Source organism: Natator depressus, chromosome 17 (genome assembly GCF_965152275.1).
Source record: "Natator depressus isolate rNatDep1 chromosome 17, rNatDep2.hap1, whole genome shotgun sequence".
Taxonomy (NCBI): Eukaryota; Metazoa; Chordata; order Testudines; family Cheloniidae; genus Natator; species Natator depressus.
In genome coordinates, this window is record NC_134250.1 from 7387874 (window position 1) to 7409735 (window position 21862).

Consider the following 21862-nt stretch of genomic DNA (forward strand, 5'->3'; position numbering starts at 1 on the left):
AACCAGCGTCGAGTCTGTGATGATTGTTGTGACTCACGGTGTCACAGAACTACTTACCCTGTGATTTCAGCTTTAATCACTGATCCACTATCTATAGAGCTGCCCGTGGAACAGTTCAGATTGTAATTATAGGAAGCTCATCTGCTGCAAGCCACAAAGCAGGCTTTACCATATGCCTTTAAAGGTGAACTAATGTCATGATGAAATAACTGTGTTTTGCTGCAGATTGATACCGCCGGCTCAGAAGTTAACGTACGGGATGAAAGCTCTGACATTTTGCAAGCTGCACAATCGCTCTCTAAGTCAAGTTAACCTAACATTCCCTGTTGTTTTACAAGGGATTTGTAGGTAACTGGCAAGTATCCTCAGATGCCAGGGACAGGGAGAGTATTTTGATACAATGGGGTTGAGCTGAAATGCGTTATGGCAGCCGATGATGGTGCCTTTCTAAGGGTGTCTCCTAGGGCACAGAACTTTCTTCCATCCCTGCCCCTCAACATCCATCTTGGTATCTCCCACCACTTCTAAATGGCCCCTGAAAATCTCTTTATTAGAGTCACTGTTATCCTCCATAGTCAGAAACCTTTTTAAGTTGTTGGTTTTACCTGAGCTACCATAGCACCAAGAAGTCCTAACAGAGTTCAGACCCCATTACACTTGGTGCTGTACATAAACCTGGCGAGAGAGAGTCTCTGTTCCGGAAAGCTTCTAGTCTAAATAGATCAGACAGACAAGGGTTGGAGTGCCAAGAGGTGCAGAGAGGTGAAGTGACTTGCCCAAGGGCATTGGCACAGCCTGGACACTCATCCTCTTGCAGCCTTATAATGCTGGTTAATATAACAATCCATCAATCAGAGAGGCAAGGTGGGAGAGGTAATATCTTTTAAAGCTTGTCTCTCTCTCCAACAGAAGTTGGTCCAATGAAAGATATTACCGCACCCACCTTGTGTCTCTGGGACCAATCTGGTTACAAGTACACGGCACTCAATCATTCTAGAATACATTCCAGCCAAACATCTAAGGGAAGAACTTCACAACCATGAGTGAAATAAGGCTCTCAGTACATTGGTGACATAGGAAATACTGTTCGGTTCCCCCAATAAAACGGGGGCAGTGTGGTACAGAGAGGTGAAGTGATTTGCCTAAGGCTTGTGGCACAGTTGGGAATAATCCAGTCTCCTGACTCCCTCCTGTGCTTTCGAGCACTAGTGAACCAGCTAAGCTGGAATCTCCCCCTTTCCACTAGCACTCAGCATTGACCTCAACCGATTCCCTAAATCCTCAAGTTCAAGGCCAACTCAGCCCTTCGCTACTCTGCAATGGATAAACTGAGCTCCATGCAGTTTGCTGTGAGCGGCTCTTTCGGGTGAGGCCTCTAAAAGGGAAGAGCTCATGTCTGCTCTGTGTGAACACTAGTGATCCCATAAAGAAAAGGAGTACTTGTGGCACCTTAGAGACTAACCAATTTATTTGAGCATAAGCTTTCGTGAGCTACAGCTCACTTCATCGTAGCTCACGAAAGCTTATGCTCAAATAAATTGGTTAGTCTCTAAGGTGCCACAAGTCCTCCTTTTCTTTTTGCGAATACAGACTAACACGGCTGTTACTCTGAAACCTGTCATAATGATCCCATGAGAACCCACAAGTGTAAGGATCTGATCAAAATTTCCTTGCTGCTGGCTTGTTGCTATCCTCTACCCCACAAGTAGCTGCATTTCAGCGCCACTCTATCCACCTAGTTTAATGACACGTGTGGCATATCTGCTAGAAAGGTGCCATATGAAATATTCCCCCCTCCCGTTATAGTATGTAACTTTTTCTACCCCTGCTCTTTAATTAAAGATTTTATCATGGAAACAATCCCAAGGATCTAACCGCCCAAAAGCTTCCTGCACCCTAGTTGTTCCAAAATCTCCCAACTCTGCCTCTGTGTTAAATTGTTTCTTGCCTTCCTCTTCTTCCTCACCCTCCTGTAACCGGCCACATAAAGATAAGTAACGAAGATGGTTTTATTGCAAGCAGCTGGGGAAAATCACGTTGCTTCACCTTCCATAAAATAGCCAAGCCTGTGCTTTTTTTCATCCTGCCCATTCGCACATCCACTATAAAAGGGGCATCAGTTATAAACATTTCCTGTTTGTGCATACAGTCTTCCAGTGCTTATGATGTATAGACTGACAAAAGGCTTAATGCTTTGAATATATAAAACACAAGGCCTGTGCAATGGAGGGTGACAGTTGCCCTTTAATGTTCTGCTTTTTAAAGATCAGGGTAGAGTTCAGAAAGCATAGTCATGAGGTTTAATGATTTAATGGGGACGACTGGGGAGCAAAAATAGTTACTACACCCTGGGGAAAAGTGGTTCCTCATACATATTACTTTAGCCTAATGGCCTATGAATGCTTCCTCGGTGACATAGGAGGGTGTCACGGTACATAGACTCTATAATACTGAATGGGTTGATTAAATGCATATTAAACAATACTAAATTGGAAAAAAAAAGGCACCACCAACTGTATTTATTCTGTTCTTACAAAATGTTGTTACTCATTCAATTTCATTTGCGATATTATTATAATTTTTCCCCCATTTCGTGCTCATCTCTCGTCGCAGGGCGATGGAACCAAGTGTAAACACCGCTGATGGATCCAACGTGGCAGAATTGTAATTTGAAGATTGATCAGGGGGTGGGGGAATAGTGCCATGGAGAAATACAGAATTCGACTGCTTGTTGCGGGGTTGGGGGAGGAATCCAGGTTGCGCTGGGCTGGACTGTTAGAAGCGTCCTGAGGAAAAACAGTGAGATGCTGGAGAAATATATCAAAGAAGGAGAATGGAGTGTTCTGTCTGAAAACTGGCCTCTCTTCATCCTCTGTCCTAGTTCAGCTCCATCTTTTGATATCTTAATACCACGTTCCTTTCTTTGTCTGTTTGAAGCTACTTTGCAATGTGCTGACTTGAAACTCCAGTCAAAATTAGCCAGAACGCATAAATGGGTTTTCCGTTCCTCTTTTGCCACTCAGCGATGTTCTCCACATGCTACCTGGGAGATCTCATATAAGCAAGCTGTGGCTTCCCGCTTGTGAAATCATGAGTCTTGTTGCTTATCCAGGCTAAGACTCAATGTGAAAGGCATGGAAGGCAATCTCTTTGTGGACATCTGTGATATCTCTTCTGCTGGGTTTCGCTTTTTCTAGGGCTAGCTGACCTTCCCTCCATTCATAATTCACTGATGTCTTCTGCTAGTGATCAAACAGAGCCTAATTCTGCCAGCTTTGCTCAAAGGAGTCCGAACAATGAGTCCTCTTCAGAAGTAAGTACTGCTCTACAGTAGTAAGGATGGCAGAATAGAGCATACAGCTTGCAGGTGATTTCTCATATAAATGTAAATCTCACACTCACATATATGAATATGCATGTTGACTCATGCATACCCAAGACAAAAAGATGTCTTTTCCTCCTCCTTTTTATCCCCCAAATGCGAAAGGGAAGATATTAACAGTTGCCTAATCTTGTGTGGCACATGGAGTAATCTAGGCAAAGCTAATCTTTTATGGAGAGAGGGTTCTGATAGGCTAATTTACCAGTATGTGACTTAATCATGATACAAACTGTTAATTTGGTGTGAGTGTTTAAAAGCTTGCCTTGAAAGAAGGCCGATTTAAGTCTCGTGTTGGAAGGCCGGATCTACCATTCTGCTTGGGTAGAGGGGAATTTTTATTCCATTGTCCGATCTTGTGTGAAATATTGTACGTTGTTTATCTTCTCTGCTTCCTCTGTGACTTTCATATTCCCATCAACCTTGATATCTTGATTGGCAACACCTTTTCCTATGGCCCTACCAACAGCCTGGATTTTAGTTTTCTTTTCTTTCTCTTTTCCCTCAATTGGTTGCTTATTCCGCACCATGTGGTTTCAAGCACAATTTACAATTCTCCATACTGCAGAAGTAGCTAGAGCTGATAAGCCCGCTGGAGAGCAACTCCAAATTAAAGGGACAGGGCAAATTGCCTCTGTATAGAACTGCAGCATGGCTGCAAGTGAGAGAGAGATTGTTTTGACTGGAGAAATGATTTTCAGAATGGGTTGGGAGGGGTGTGTGGGGATGAGGGATTAACTCTATAACGTTATATGGGAATTATTCTCAGACCCATGTTCTTTCATCCTCTTTAAAGTCTTGTTGATTTGACTAGAACAGCGTTCAAATATTTGCTCGTATCCACTATGTGACGCGCTCAATGCATTGCAAAAGTACGTGATGGGTTGCAAGAGTACATGAATATGAAAGGAGGAGAAAGTATTTATCAGGCTGGATAATGACTTTCATTAAAACCTCATAGAATGTGGTTCAAGCAATGCCTCTTCGGATACCCACCCCATTCCATGTCTTCGTCTTAAACAAAAATCGGTGTGTGGGGTGTATAAAATACCGATTGATGACATGAATCGGGGGGGGGGGGGTGAAGATTCATACCATCAACCAGTATTTTATACACCCCACACACCGATTTTTGTTGAAATAATACTGCTTGGAGAAAGGATGGGTGGTACAGCCATCTTCGTGTTCAACGCTACCACCAAGCGTGTGAAACAGGCTGCTGCTTCGAGTAGTATCCCTGGGGGCACTCTATGTGCACACAGCCACAGAGTGCTCAGGTGGCTACCCCTATGTACTCAAGATGGGCTGAAGTCACAACTTTTGGATTCAGTTCTGGCTATCAAACACACCCAGCATCAGGGGTGGGTGCGGGAGCATGGGGATGGTTTTAAATTTGGAATGTTGGCTTAGCCCAGGGGCCTTCTCACAGAATTCACACCAAGATCCAGGTCTGGGTTTTGAACAAGCACAAACCTATGGTGTGTGAAGTTTTTTGTTTGTTTTTGTTTTTTTACATCAGGGAGTGTGGGTCGGATCTAGCTCTTCAAGATATGGTAAATGGGATGGAGGGATACACTGCTGCCTTCTCCTTTCATCCACCATCTTTTTCTATCATTCATCTGCCCTTTTTCTGCTGTTTTTTTCCCTTCATTCTGTTGGTTCTTTTCTCAACGTCTCTCCTAATGTGCACGTGAACCTAATGAGGGCTGGAGTTCAAGACAAACAGCCCAAATGTGCTTCATCCAAGTAGGGTTGAAACCTCAGCAAGCACAGCTTGCTCATCCCTCTGGATGTTTCCCTGGCCCTTTAAGATGGGCCAGCAGGTAAATTCTTTCTTTGGGCCACCCTTAGGTGGACTTTAAAATGCAGAGGGAAGCGTTGTGCCATTCCAGTTTATACTGGTAGGAAGAGAAGAATCCACTATTGGGGCCTCTGAATGGAGTGAGCTTCCAGTAGCTATATTCTCTTTTCTACCCCCCCCCCCCCGCCTCCCACCTCCACAAAGGAGGAAAAAATTTAATCTCCAAATTGCAGTCTTCCCACTTGCTCCCTCTACCTGCCATTTTTAAACAAATGCAAATTGAAACCCTCCCTGGGTTGGTTCATTCCCTTCCTTCATGTAACTGATGTTATTGGATTTTTATGCAGCACATTACACCCTGAGCCATGTCTTCCACTATTTTGCTTTCAAATTGTATCTCCTGCCATTTGTGTCACATTTAAAATGCTAACAGTATAGAATGTCATTTACAGAATCGGGGCGTTTGCTGCGGAAAATTAATTTGACTTATTCCTTCTGCCTGTTCCTATCTCCAGGCCAATATTATGCTACTCATTCTACAAGAGTAATACTTAATGAATAGGACTATTAATAATGTCAAGGTCCATGGGGGTCTTATGGGTAACGGATAGGCGTAGACTGTAAGGGGGCAGTCACCTGACTTCGGTTAATGTTCCATGAAAATATCAGGCAGTGCAATGTAATTATGGAGCAGAGGATAGTAAAAGAGGAAGGGAACTTGGAGTTTCTTAAATATTTTTTTTAAATTAGTCAGTGCTTTTTCGGTAATTTACATGAACGTTGATCAGGCCACGTGTGGAAGCTATTTAAAATGTAAAAGGAAAAACCAACAACTTGGGAGTCGAATCCATAAAAGGGACTAGAGTCGGCACAGGTTACATAGATATTGCAAGAGTGGGGGGTGGGTGTGTGGTTTCTGTTTTGCTGGGGTGTGGGTATGTATTGTTGTACCCAGAATATATTTGTTGTAGCTTTTTTTAAATGAAAAGCTATGGGCAGGGGGGGAAACACATGTTAATTTTATAATGGGCACAAATTGCAAACAGAAGAACTAGAATCCGCACGCGGCTATTTATTGTATTCCTTGCTGAGAAAATGCTAGCCAGGATAACATGGCTTGAGGCACAAGCCTGCCGTGGGCAGGTGGCATGCTAGGAAAGTGCTCGTTTCCTCCCCCCCCCCCCCCCGTGTGCTAAGCTGCTCGCAGTGCAATTGGTGTGTTGGGGGGGGGAAGATCCCCCTTTAGGGTCAGATCCAACACCCATTGAACCGGTGGCAATGCTCCCATTGGGCTTCAGGGGTGCAGGCTTGAGCCTTAGAGCTAAGCAAGGGGAAGATTTGAAGACTAGGTTCCAGTGCAGTTTGTATCTAGGATCGATTGGATTAATTATCAGGTTTTTCTGGGGCAGAGGGAGGCAAATAGGGAAAATTGCAAGCTGCACCATTTGCTTCTCAGATAAAATCTTTTTTTCTCCTCCCTGTAATCGTTGGTATAAATCGGGGAACATGTGTCTTGGTGGCTAAATCTGAAAAGGTAACCCAGGAGTCCTATCTCTTCATCTGCTGCTCTACCACCTGTTGCCACGTCTATACTGCAGGCTTGAACATCCACACTGCACCATAAACCTGGGCTTACAGTTGCTGGATCTGGATCTCTCAGCCATGCTAATGCCTCTATGCTGCACTACGCAGGCCTCCTGACTCTGGTCTGTGGCTTGAGCACTGTCCACATTGCAAAATGACACAATGGGACTCAGGCTCTGACCCACCCCCCAACAGAGTCCTAAGATCTGGATCCTGAGTACTTGCTGATCCAAATCAAACTATTTGTGGGTGGGTGGATGGGAGTTGTGGGCTCAAACCAGAGTCAGAGCCCGGGCTTAGTGTGCAGTGTAGACACATCCTGTATAAGTGCACCACTTAACCTCTCCAGATGTCACTTTCGCCCTCTGTGCCAAGAAACCCCCCTTTGCTGACCGGAAGCCCGGTGCAGAACTGGGCCCCTCGTTTATAAAGCGCAGGTGAAACACACCATGAGAAGAGCTGAGTGTTGTGGAAGCTGTGATGTCAGAAGGTCATTGTTTCCTCTTTTTTCCTTCCTGAGTAACTAGCATTTTCCAGAAACAGACAATGAATTAAAATGTATTAAAAACTATGATGTTAGTCAGCCAGGCTCGGTCAGACTTGGGCAGGGGAGATGGCTGTAGGCTAGGAGTTCAAGTCCTCTTTCCTAGCCCACCAGGAACTGGGAATGCTGCTGATGGCACACGGTTTGCTTTTCGGAAATGTCTCACATCACTCTCTAGCAACCCCTCTGGCTGACCCAGCAGCTTCAGTGACTCTTCTTTGACAGAGTCACAACAGGGACTCTGTAGTGTAGGATTTGTACACTTGAGAAGTATTTCAAGCGCCGCTATGGAAATACGCCCCATAAATGATCCAGTATGACTGAGCTCAGAATTGCATAGTGGGTTTCTTCCATTTAATACCTTAGTTCACCCTTACACCCCTCCACCACCACATTTTCTTTCCCCCTTCGGGAAGCTTTATTCATTTCTGGGGCCTGCATTAATATTTTTGACAATGGTAGGCAGACACAGTAGGTCTCTTCGTTGTGTGGGGCTCACTAATTCTTACTCCTAGGTCACATGCTGACAACTTCAGAATGGAGTCGTATCCCTCTGTCATAGTTCTCCATGAATAAACATGAAAGAGACAAATGAGAGAGCCCTGTACATTGCTTTGCAGTCAGCCTTGCATTTATTTCCCCATCCCGCGCATGCAGTAAATGACAGCTCTTAATTCGGTCACTGGAGACGCGCTTCTTGGTATTGTTAGCATCCTGGCATTGTTTGGCTGTTGACTGTCGGACTGTGGTGGGTGGGTGTTTTTTAGTTCAGGCTCAGATATTTAATTGCTTCTTTCCAACACTAACTAAGAAGCACCCTGTAAAGTGATGATCAGATACAACATGAGGGGCATGCTAATTAGGAAACCATTTATATTCCCCATCCATGTGCAGGATGCATAAACATTTAGCCAAATTCTGCTCTGAATTACATGGGTATCAATCCCTAGTCATTTCATTGAAATCAATGGAGTCACTCTCTATTCAGAGCACTGAGGCTGATGGAGTTGGTCTGAACCTACATTGGTGAACCTCAGCAGAATGTGGCCTACCATCAGCTAACCCAATGCATGAATTTGACAGACCATATGGTACCTCCAAACTATCTATTGGGCAGTGCTCTCTGGCTGAGGTGAGAAAATATCCCCTTGGCCTTTGATAAAGGAAAAGAAGCAACAGCTGGATATTTTTGCAGGTCCTGCAAAATCAATGTTGTTGTTGCCCCCTGTGGTCTCTGTAGCAGAGGATAACTAACACAGCCACTGGAGCTGGGAAGGTGCAAGAGCTGGTGCTTGCACGCTAAGCAGAGAGGGTCTCGTTAATTTCAGCCCCATCAGGAACACAGTGGGGGGCGGGGAATAAACTGATATTTGCCCTGAAGGAAAAGGACAAAATTGGAAAGGGCAGAAAACTTGTATTTTAAACTTCTCGGAGGGTGTGAGGGGAATGCACATAATAGGTATCATCACGTTATAGAGCATATTGCAACATCCTGCTAAACTGTTTCAGCACCCTGGACAGCAACTTTCACTCTGACTTGGGATATGGTGGACCGGTAACATGGGTGGCCCAAGTGGCTTGAGTCTCTGTTCACTTGCTTTAGGTCAATAGTGAAACTGACTTTGGGTCACTGAGTCCCCATCTGCGGTCAATGCTAAATCCACCACACAGTCTGGCAGCAATGGCATGCTCAGCTCCCGGAAGGCTCAGCCCTGGAACGGTAGTGAATCAGCAGGTCAGGACCCAGGTGAGAGCTGAGGGGGGGAGGCATACACAGTATGTCTGGTTAGAGCCAGACACATTGATACCCAACTTTTCTCCACCCCTAAATTAACTAAATTTAAAAATAATGATAGTAGGAAGGATTATTCTTCAATCTGAAACACAATTTTCTCCTCTAGCTATTGGGGTGTGTGTGTGTGTGTGCACATGAGCATGCCCTCTCACTGAATATCTGTGTGTGTGTGTGTGTGTATACACACACACTCACAACCTGGGCTGTGAGCATGACTTTTAGTACATGAATAGTCCCATTGACTTCACTGGGACTACCCACATGCTCAAATTTATGCTCTTGCTGATGTACCTTGCTGAATTGAGGTAAACAGTGTGTGTGATTTACATAGAGAATCTTTGTGTATAAAATGAACCATATTTACTTAGCAAACAAAGATGCTATGAAACTACACCTTTAGCCCATATATAGAAGCTTTAATGGCTATAGCTATTTACTCTGTTTTAAATATTTCAGTATAACTATATTCTCTCTCTGATTTGAAACTGGGCTAATTTTTGTCCAGATCCAAAATGTTTTCTAGACATGTAACTTGCTGGCAAATGCATTTAGAACATCCTCGCATATGCATTAACCCTACCCTGCTCTCCGGGCCCTCTTTGCAGCTTCACAGGAAGTGGGACCATTTAACACACTCTGGAAATTGGGTCTGATGAATTGCAAATGAGCCCTGTTTATGCAGGAGCCTTAGCTTGGAGATTCAGGCGAGGGACTGGTATTGTGACTAAGGCTGGTCAAAAATTTTCCATTGATGATTGTTTGTGGTTTTTTTTACTGAAAATTGGATTCCTGATTAAACAAACAGTTTCACAAAAGTATCTGCTTTCCTTGAATTTTTTTTTGTTTTATTCTTTTAATCAGAAAACTGAAAGTTTGGGGCCAAAACCTGAACATTTTTCACAGTTCTTGGCAGAAAATCTTCACTTTTCAGCAACCAAGGAATTTTTGGCTTTTTGACAAAATTTGGACATTTTCTGCTGAAAATTAGAAAACCAATTGTTTTCATTTTTCATTTATATTTTCCTGGGGGGGGGGGGAGGGATTACTTATTTTTGACCAGATTTATAGATATGGCCAGAAGGGACTTATTTAGTCTGACCTTTGCCATAACACAAGACAAAAGATTTCCCTGAATTAATTCCTGTTTGAACGAGAGCACATCTTTTTAGAAAAACATCCTATCTTGATTTTTAAGATTTCCAGCAAGGGAAAATCCAGCCCAGCTCAGCTCTGGTTAGGACCTGTATCCTGAGATTGGAGGGAGAAGGAACTGCAATCCAATAGTCACCAAACTGGGATGCTGCATAAAGTGATGTCCCTTAAATTTGCCAGCTTTGCCTTAGATAATGAACAGTATATGTGGTGTGTTTGTAGCATCCTCTCTGTTTGCTTTGGGGGATACCTAGAGAATGCTGGAAGCAACAATGTTTAGTTTATCCAAAGCAACTGGTACAGTTGGAAGGGAGACCTCTGCTGTTGTACATATCCTCTTTTTAAAATAACCCCATAGTTTAAATGCCCACAAGTCCCCCAGTAACAAAGACAGCTGCACAGAGGTAGACAGCTCGGCAAGCTTGCTTTAGGGAGATACGAGGGCTTGAAATTCTGGGTTTGCAACAGCTTGCGGGCTGTATCCACAAATGAACACAGCATCCTTCCCCATCGCTCCCCGCTACACCTTGCTGTCTCCTCTCTACTCAGATTTACAGCTGCCTTGTCCAAATATATTACAGGAAATAAAGGATAAAATGCTTTTAAAAACCCAGCTCCCCAACCAGGAGAGCGGGCATCAGGGAAATAAATGAGCCAGTTTGTTATACTGCTCAGCTTTTGCCTTGTGAAGGTGAGGCCTCCTTTTTGTTTTTTTTCCTATTATTATTATTATTATTTTTTTTTTTTTTTATTGCCACCCATTTGCCTTCATTATAATGTATTTGTTAATCCATGCTTCAGTCCATCAATTTTGCATTCCGGGCTGGGGGCGGGGGTGGTGGGGGAGAGGAAGGAGGGGAGTGACATACAAAAAGAGGATGCTGGCCCCTTAAAAAGGTGAAGGACACAGTTCTAGGACGAGGGACCGCTTTACTAGCCTTCCATCATCCTTGTAAAAGGCAAATATGCAGTCAGCAAAAAAAAAAAAAAAAAAAAAGATAAAGACTTCCCAATTAATAATTATTCTGATGGCCTCATCAGGATTCAGAACCTCTCAGGTCAGAGAGGACAAGCGTACACCTTTCTCTCCTATTGTTTCGCCCGCAGGTGAGCTGATGCTGCCGCGGCACCATCTCTCTACCTCTCTGATGCCAACTTTCCTTCCCTCCTTCTCTCTTTTTTTTTCCCCCCCTTGGTTTTTTTTATGAGGCATCCTGAGTGTAAAAAATATGGCCTGCCTTTATGGTGCTCCAGCACGAATGAAGCTATAAAATTATGAACAGTTTTTATGATGGCTATTCAGGGGATGCTTTTATATTGATGGTGCACAGGCTGTATCTTATTTTTTTTATCCCTCCCCCTTTCCTTGGAAAGAGATCACAGCTGGGGGGGGGGAGAACATGAAGGGAGGGGGACCCTGTGTAACTATTTTTCATGCATTTAATATATTAATTATCCGGTAAATGCTCCCTAGGCTGTACTTGGGATGCCGAAGAATGACAGCTTTTCAACGAAGCTCCAAAGGCAGCCCATCAGCCCACAGTGTATTATGTCGGAGAGGTCAGGGTGGGGTTAATGTAACTTTTTATTTGCTGATTTTTCATAGGCGGGAGCAAAGCTCGTAAGTGGGCAGGGGAGGGGGAGACTGAAAAGAAGGTGCAAAGAGAGCAGAGATAATAGCAAGTCAGTTACTCCCTCTCCCCACATCCTCCCTCACAGTCCACTCAATGTCAGATAGCTGGACTATGCAGAAGAGAGAGATGCACATAATGCTCTGGAGGTGTAGCATCCAGAGGTGCTGGCCTGTAGAGAGGAGACCAAAATCTGGTGGGGAAAATTTGAGGGGGGTGGGAGAAGATATAGGGGGAGTGTGTGTGTGTGTGAGAGAGAGAGAGAGAGGAAGGGGAAACCGTCACAATATTGGTCTTCATTAAAGCCTCCAAAATGGAAAATAGAGAAAATTCCTTATGCAAAAATTTTGAAAAGTGCATCCAGCGTCGGAGGGGAAAAAAATCTAAAGACCAAAAATACGAGGGAAGCTGGGATGCCAGGCAGCTTGCAAAGTCAAGTGTGTTTAGTGAGGGATGATCTGGGCAAATAATGAATACAGAGAAATAAACAGATCGTTGTGGGATCCCACTGTCACTCAATTTACAGCTGTCCATATTATGTGGTCTCGGACCCCAGTCACATTGCTGTGAGGACTTGAAGCAATACTGTCTGCAAGCAAAGTCTGTTTCCCCCCTCAGCCCTCCGCGCCCTCCCCCCGCTCCCTCCATCCTAGTTTTATGGAAGGTACAGATCTAGGGCCATCATGTACTGATCTGGGGCAGCCCTGATCTAATGGTTCTACGTATCGGAGTATTGATCTAGGAGGTAATAGGAATTTAATTTTTCTTTAAAAGGCCCACCAGCGACCTTGGGCAAAATGTTTTTTAAAAAAAAACTATGTAAATTGAGATTAGAAGGCTAAAGAAGTTTGAAGAATTGAGATCTAACTTTTACCTATAAATTCTATAGCAGGGGGACAAGTATGGTTTTGTAGTTTAATATATAGAGCCCCAGATGATAGATAAATGATAAACTAATCCCGCTACAGTAAGTGTCTTGGTTTAAAAATCTGCTGTCCATATGATTCATTAAGCTATACATTTTATGTGTAGGAAGGGTGTGTGTTCACACACACAAATGTTCAACAATTGCTCATATGGTATCACTGTTAAATCTGAATTGCATAAAATAAGTCATACTGAAGGTAATTATGCCAGCTGCTTTATTATTAATTTAATTCTGTAGCACCCTGTAAGCATGCACGTTGCTGCACAGAGAGTGAGAAGTGGCAAAAGTAAGAATTCAAAGAGCCACTTCCTGTGAGATGCTGAGCACCTCCTGGTCAGTCATGAGCTCCTTCAACTCCCCGGAGAGTCTAGGATGCTTGGGACTTCGTGTTCTTGACCGCTTCACAGGATTTGGCCAAGAGAGCTTATGATCTGAGGTACTCATGGGTCCAATATAGTTCAAAATTGGTCACCAAAGAAGCTAAGGGGATAGTCACTAAAGCTGGAAGGTTTCCTGGGAGCAGCAGGCTTTTTAGGAGGTAACTTGTCTCATGAGAACTGACCCATGTATAACCCTGGTCAGCTAGGAAAAATGATTTCTGCTGGGTCCTTAGAACAGCACATTCAGGCTCCAATCCAGGAAGGCATTTTACCAATTGCTTAACTTCAATTGCCTGAATTGAAGCCAATGAGACTACGCAGGTGCTTAAATGCTTTGCTGGATTAGGATATTATTTATTATTGGTTTCTAAAAGGTAGAGGAAATCTGTTTCACACAGGCCCTGTGTGGTAGTGAGATGCACTGGGTAAATACGTAGTGTGTTACAGTAAATTATAGCAAGCCAATATAATTCTTATGCATTTTTATATGGAAAAATACAATGCACAGGTAAAGCAGAGTTTTAAAATGCTTTTCTGTGTATTTCCTGGATGTATTTCTCTTCAGGGAGTTGCCTTAATAATATTTAGCATTTTTAAAGTGAATGAAAGCTATTATTTAAATCTAACATGGAAATATTGTCTCTGGTGTATTGGTGGGGCAGCTGAGGTGGATTGACTTGGTCTATATTCCTAAAAATTTCTAGCTTCCAAATCTGTGCTCAACCACTAGACCATGTCTCTCTCTCTCTTTAAACATCTGTGATAGGAACAATAATCTTCATGGAAGATAACAGGCATGAAACACATGAGGAAGGGGGAGAATGCATGGCTTTTCTCTGCATAAAGTAGGTAGGTGTAAAGCTTTCCAGGTTATCCTTATTGAATGCTCTTTGGTGGGAAAGGGAGTACATGTGAACAGCATTGCCATTGGGGCTGGGCGTGATGTTAGTGCAACAGGGAGGATGGTGGGTTGGCACACTCATGTACTGCTATGAACACGGCTGGGTTCTTTCTTGGTACTGCCTTGGCATTCTCTGCATTTCAGGGGTTCCTGGGGATAGAGGTGGCCTCAGATGCATTGCCTGCTGCAGGGAAGGCCAAGACTTTGTGAGGCTTGAAGATATCCATTGCCCTCGCAGGCACTGAGCTAGGACTTGTAGTGCAGTGTGGCTGGGGTGATGGAGAACACGCCTTTGAGCTAATATTGCTTAGAACCAAGCACTGCTTTTTAACCCTCCTCCTCCTCCCTCGACTTTTTTGCCAGGAGGAAAAGCTAGTCCTGTTACCAATGACAGCCAGGAGAGAGCTTTTCCTCTCCCTCTACACGCTGGCTAGGAATATGCCCAGGGTGGTCCAGTGAGGAATCTTAGGGGCAATCCAATCAAATGTTCACATGGGGCACCCCCAGGTTCAGTCTCTTCCGTTTCTGAGCCCATAGGGTACATTGTAATCTCTCCTCCTTGAGACACCAGAAGCTGGAAGGCAAACCCTAGAAGGCATGTGAGACAAGACTAAATCTGGCAAGGAAAAAAAGTCTTGAATGAAATCTGAGCAGAGCAACCTTTCTTCTTATCAAAAGATGAGAACCATAGCAATTTAATTATCTGATGGCTTTGAATCTGAGGTCTCTTATTTGCTTTCAGAAATCACGCAGTGGGGATGAAAAGCGCACACGTGTGTGCGTGCGCACACATGTGCATGTTGTGACGGGTGGGTATATAAGCAAAACTACATCAAAAAAGAACCTACAAACCCAGCGGACACTGGCCAACATATTTGCTTGACTGCAGAGGATCTGTTACTGCTTCTAAAGCCGATGTTCTAACAGTCTTCCCATTTATGTACCCCGGGGCTAAGAAATGGGCGACTAATTGGCACGCAAGATTTCAGCCCGCGAACTTGAACTTGCCCATTTAAAAATGTGTGTTTGGCCTCCTTTGCGTGCCTGTCGTTTAAAGATTTAATTTCAAGTGAACTTTTTGCTCCCATAGCTCATATGTGCTTTTACTTTTGCCTGACCCACAGAGAACATCTCCAGTGTGCCCGTTCTGCTGGCCCCGAGGAGAATGCTCAGCACAGGTTAGTGGCCTATCCTAAAAGTGATCATTTAAAAGATTCTTGTGACGGGGTTAAATAAAAGATTGCCGGTCTTTAGATGGGATGTACCAGCAATTACAGCCTTTTCGTATCACAGAAAAACAAACATGGCCAAATTGGTAATGTTTAGCAGCTGGCTAATGTGCACGTGCAGTCACTTAATACTTAGTCCTGCGAGGGGCTGGACTAGACGGGCTATTGAGGTCCTTCCAATCCTACATTTCTATGATTTCCCCCCTCCCCCCCAACTCCAAACATATTTGTATAACACCGTGTAGCCTGCACATAGCCAGTCGCTGCTGCATGGTGTTAATATTGTAAGTATAATAAATGCTCACTTGGTCACTGAGTTATTAGACGTCAGGCTACACGGGCCCGTTCATGCTTGGATGTAAAATCCATTGCTTTTCACCTACTGACACCAGTGTTGCATGTGGCCTCTGGGTTATGCATGCCAGCTTCGGATGCCTATAGTTGCAGTCACTTATTAATGTGTTGCCAATCAGTCAAATGCTCCGCTTCAACTTTTCCCCACGGCGCTAAACTGGGGCCCAAGGTGCAGCTATAGATTCATACTGGGAAGTTCCCAGTAGCTTGGAGGTGTTGAGTCCAGTGTTTTGGTTCAGGCCTGTCTTTGCTGGACTATGGCATCTGCCTTTCCCAATTGGCTCCTGGGGTAAAATGTCCGGAAGTATTTTATTAAATGGCAAAAATGGACCTGAACTGAAACCCCAGATTCAAGCCACCCCAAGCTTTGGGGAAGCTTGAATCTGGATGCACCATTTGTGGTGCAGTGAGTGTGATGCACTTGAGAATGCAGCACATCTATGTAAAGTATGCCTATAAAGAATACATGCATTGAAAGCCTGATCCAAAGCCCATTAAAGACAATAGAAAGACTCCTTTTGACTTCAATAGGCTTTGCATCAGGCTCTGACTCTGATTATATATGCCAAAGGCCCAGCAGGTTAAGTGAAGACCTTTTTCATCTGACATTCCAGCCACATATTGCAGGGGGTTCTGCTCTGATGTCCTAGCCACATCTCACAAGACATTTCTTCCTTGACTCCTAGCAAAATCCGGTCCCTTGACACAAGTATGATACTGCCTAGGAGAACTGCTGTTCCAAAAACTACTGCTCTATATGGTCTGCTGCTAATGTTTTCATACCTCTGTAGAAGAAATTACATCTTTGGTTTCAGAGTGGCAGCCGTGTTAGTCTGTATTCACAAAAAGAAAAGGAGTACTTGTGGCACCTTAGAGACTAACAAATTTATTTGAGCATAAGCTTTTGTGAGCTACAGCTCACTTCATCGGATGGTCATATTTTTTTTCAATTTTAATATTTGATATTTCTGAAATGTAAAATAAATAGAATTTTAATTGGCAGGGTACACACAGAAACTTTAATGCCAAAAAGCCTTTAACAGCTTCAACTCCCCTATTCACTTTTCCCTTTTCCCTGCAGAAATTTTCTGTCAATATTTTAATTTCAGCATGTGGAAATGTGGACTGAATAGGATGGAGAACTGAGGTCTAAACAGATGGTTGTTAGCTAGCTGATAAGTGCCAAATAACAGTGTAGAAAATATACAGGCAACTTGGGGGCAGTGCTATTTCATCTTCCTGTCTGTACTCGAGGAATTTTGACTCGACTTGGTGAATATTTTAGAATCATCATAGAATGGTTTTGTTTCCAGAATAATAAATATATCAGGCTTAATTAATTATGCTTTATTTCAAAATCATGTAATTTTCAGAAACACCATAGGGGATAGATGCATATATACCTCCTCAAATTATTGTCAGTATTCCTTTTAATTTTCTTCAAGTGATGCTGTCAGTTTAGTTTACCTCCCAAACATAGCTGAGATTAGAAATTATGGTTTTATATGGATAGGATAGTTTTGAAATGTATGTTAATCCAGGAAGATATACCCCTGTGCTAATGAAAACTGGAAAGTGAAAGTGACTAGAAGAAAAATGTGACTGCATGACCTTCCCTTGTCCAAGTAGAGTGTGATGTAACGGTAAAACCAGCTGCATTCATGGGGAAGAGTAAATTAGATCTTTAAAACAATTTTGGTTCTCATAATCTTCAGGAATTTAATTTGCAGAAATGAAAGCATCAGCATATGCCATCGATATGTTGCATTGTACTTCGTGGTCACAGGCTACCATTTCCTTCCATTATTAACATTATTAAACTTAGCACAATTTATTTTTGTTCTTTCTTGGCTAATTCTTCTTCGTCAGAACCACCCTGAGTTTGGACTTCTCTTTAGGCATTAAGTAGATCCTCTTGAACCAAGACCTACTCACTTCGCAAACCCGAATGAGTTAACTGCTAAGCATCACAACACGGCTGTGAGTTGGGCAAGTGTCAATATACCCATTACAAAGAGGGGTGAATGGTGTACAGGCTAAGTGGTCTGCACAAGGCCACGCTGACACAGCGTGGCAGAGGCAGTCCTAAAACTCAGGTGTCCTGACTCCCAGTTCAGTCCCAGACCTGTGACAGTCTTGTGTGTTAACCCACTCTAACACCAAGATATTTATTCAACCAGAATTCCTTACAAATGAAGGTTCATGAAGAGATTCCTAAAAGGGCAGTCAGCTGAGTCTGGGTATAAAATGCTGTCCTCTCAACGGTACATTTCTCCAATGTCCTGCTAGGTATGCTTGTGAGGTGCTCCTTTGGTGCTCCTGTGACCTGAACTTCACAGTTTTGTCAACCCCAAATTTCCAAAACCATGACTCGGGGCCTCTAAAAATCACGAGACTGGCTTAAAATGATACTGATTGCTTTTAAGATCTACTAATGAGAAGCACTATGTAAGAGCTAGGTATTATTATTATTTTATTATATCGCTTAAAGTTATTCATTTTGATGGGTCTTTCTGCAGACCAGACACATCTTAAACAGCAATATTGTGCTTTGAAACTAAAGACAAGGGCTAAGACAAATAGTAACGTTGTTTAAACCTGTTATTGCTCCACCTTTTGCTGGTGTGGCAGCAGGAACCAATTTCTTCCATGTTCACAGATCTCTCCTGCAAGTGCACTGATGCGTTACTGCTCTTACTGGGCCTCATGGGAATTTGTCATTGATGCCAGTGGAAGCAGAATTATGTCCACTATCAATATCCACTATTGTTTTGTTGAGTCCCCTGCTACTATTTTGCAGCATTATTTAGTCAGCCAGGCCCCTGTTGTGGGAAGTGGCCTGGACCAACAGTTCTGACCTCATAAAACTGGATTGAAAATGCAGGCATGATTAACTCACCATAGATTTATGTGAAATTAGTATGTGTTTCAACTGGGGTTATAAATACCGTGTGCCCTCATCTAGCCAGTGGGGCTTTACGTAATTTCAGAAAAGCCCTCACAATGGCTGCTTTAAAATGACAAAGGAGGGAAGGAAAAGCCTAACATGGCAGGTGCTGTATTAGTTGCATCCAAAACACTGTCACCTACAGTGAAGCATTGTGGTGAGGGAAAATGTTTATAAGGACCAAACCACAAGGTTGGGGGAGGAGTATGAGTTGGAGTCACAACATTCCAGTCTGTAGATCTCACTTGAGGAGAATTTGAACGGTTTCATGGAAAAGAGAACCTTTTGCCGAATACTCCAACTACTCCAAAAAACAGCTTTGAGTTCAGAGATGGCTCTGAACAAAACTCCCGTATCTGAACTCATTGGGAATTCAGCTCCACTCTGAGTCCATAAGTTGCAGTCTGGGTCCATCTCTGCTTTTGAGGGATATAAAGTTCGTACTTTGAATTACATACTTTTTTCACACCTCTAATTTGTTTGCTTGGAGGTGGAAATACTCTTTAGTCACGAGACTTTGGTTTTCTCCTGGTATTCTAGCCCAGTGGCGATCTCACAGAAGAGCCTGTTCTCATGAGAGGTCCATTATTGATACTTTTTATTATACCAGTGCCTCAGGCGCCAGCCATGACCAGGGTCCCAACAGTGCTAAATATTGTGCAAATAGGTAGTAAGAGACAGTCTTGCCCCGAAGAGTTGACAATCTAAATAGATAAGACAGCCAAGAGTGGGAGACAGGGAGTAAAAATTTATAGATGGGGAAACTGAGGTGCAGATTAAGGGACTTGTCTAAGATCACAGTGGAGGCCAGATGTCCTGATCCCAGATGTCCTAACTCCCAGCCCAGTGCCATCACCACAAGACCATCCTTCCTCTCTAACTTGCAGGCAAGTTATCCAACCATAGGTCTACCTCAGTATGGATGGTAAGCTGAACTTGGGTCTGTTGCAGTTTGTCCCTCAATAAATGTTCTAGAATCAGTAATTCCGTAACCTTTAAGACACCTTTTCATATAGTTCAGTTAATAACTAGCTATTTGAACAATAAAATAATCCGGCCATGCCAGCAGAAACCTAAGCATGTTTGATAAAATATTTGCTGCTTAATATAGCATTTGGATTTGAGTACAGGCCTGGTGTGCTGGGTTAGGCTGCTCACTCTTTCCCAGGTGCCTATATGGTTTGCATACCATGAGAGGATAGGTGTACTGTTTCTTTAAATCTGTAGCAGGAAGCCAGGCAGGTGAGGGGCTGGAGTTCTGCAGGGAAGTGGGGGGAGAGAGACCCAGTGGCCTTAGGGATAATACAGTTTTCTTTAGTTATATAAAGTTCCCTGTTCAGACTTAGAAGAAAGCGACTTTGTAATTCTACGACAGGCTTCCTTGCTGCAGAACTGTTGTATCTTGGTATGTTGAGGTGATGGTCCAGCATAGTAGGTGACACCTCAGCAGTGGCTTATACTGCTACTGTGAATCATATCCGGTCCGTAAACCTGCTAAGCATTTGAGTGTTGAGGCCATATTGGAGGGTCTGAGGGACATACTGGTGATGCATACAAGTGCGTGGTAGTGGGAGATCTGAGATGGAGAAGCAGGTGGATATCCAATCGAAATACAAAGTGCTCTTATGGTTTCATCATTGTTTCTTTAGCATGGCAACTTTAATGGCTTCTGTTTTTTTTTTTTCTACCAACACTTCCTATCCCAGGGTCCATGTCTACCATCAAGACTCGCAACTGAGGAAGGATCTATTTTTACCTTCCCATTTACACCATATACACTGCTCCAAGCTTATTCATGGCAATAGAATAAAGAAATAAATGCAATTTCTCTTTCACTCATGAGCACATGATAGATGGACAAGTTCTGACTGACAGTCCTGGAAACCGGTGTGACTTTTTTATTGTCTATCCCCTGAATCAGCTTTATTGCAATATATGGGCCCTCTGGTCTATGGGGAAAGTTACAGTGAGGTTTGTTCAGAGCACGTTCAGCCATTGGAATAGTCAGGATTCCACAGAGATTTGCTACTTGTGTATAATGCTGCCATCTGAAACCCACTCCAACAAAACCTTAATACATGTATCTCACTTGGTGGTGAGAGATTAAACAGGACAGTGAATCTAAGCACATGGTGTATGTATATATATAGTGGGTGTACATTGCATGTGATGTGTAAATACGTATATAGGTATGCTATATGCAATATAAGCGAGGGTCTTCTGAAGTTGGAAGTGGCAATTTACAATGCTTTAAAACAATTTAGAACTTTAAGTCTGTTAACCAGAAATGAAATCTCATTATTATTGATCTGCTTTTTCATAGCACCCTAAGATCTGCTAAATAGCTCAACAATTTTTTTGTAATTGTTGTGTATGCATGTCAGTGTACATACGCACAATCTGTTTTTATATAAAATCTATATAAACCAGAGATAGTAAATACAAGTTTCCTGCACTATAAAATGTGTATATACTATGTATACATACAATTTATAAGGCCCTGATATTGCAGAACTTACCCACATGCTTCATTTTCAGAATGTAACTAGTCCCATTGACTTCAGTGGGACTACTCACATGAGTAAAGTTAAGCATGTGCATAAGTGTTTGCAGGTCTAGGCCCAAATTGATTTTTATTTTCATGTATTGCTGTATTATGTTGATATATCTGCATGTTTGTGTCTGTGCTTTGTGTGTATCTCCACACATGCAGACACAATAATTTCCCCTCTTCAGTGACTACGTAGCCAACTTCTTTGATTTGTGGGTGGGGGTGGAAGAGGAGTGGTCAGTAAAATCCAGACTATTACTGAAAATAATCAGGAACAGTTGGCAACCCTGTTCCTGCATATTCGCCAAGTGCTTGGTGATTCAGCCCTTCTCCATTTTCAGGCCAATGCGGCCGTCACTCTGAATTATTTTCAATGAGCACTTCTATATCTCATGTCAGTTCCCAGTTCGAACCCATCACCGAGTGTCGAGGCTGCGACGTGCTGTACATCTCGATGAGCTTCCCCCCCCTTCCGCTGCTTTGCTATTAACCTTTCCTTTTACCAGAGTTACCCCTTTGTCCTGCTGCAGTTTGCAGTGGCTGATAGAAGCAGCTGCCTGTGGCCAAACGAGCATCACATTTACATTTCCTTTCTTGAACCAAAGAGTGAGCCACAGAATTGCAGTAAATGATTTTTCCCCTCTCTCTTGCTATCCATTCCCCTTTCCACCTGTCCCTCCTTTAAT

General features: G+C 43.1%; 1 protein-coding gene across 3 annotated transcripts in view; it reads left to right on the forward strand.

Annotated features, from left to right (window-relative positions):
* LHX1 (LIM homeobox 1) overlaps positions 1-21862 on the forward strand; it is a 394100-nt gene that overhangs the window by 103453 nt on the left and 268785 nt on the right. For all 3 annotated transcript variants that reach the window (XM_074974975.1, XM_074974974.1, XM_074974977.1), the window contains 2 exons: positions 13961-14043; positions 15220-15273. The gene's annotated coding sequence lies outside the window, so the exon portion shown is untranslated. The remainder of the gene's footprint in view (positions 1-13960; positions 14044-15219; positions 15274-21862) is intronic.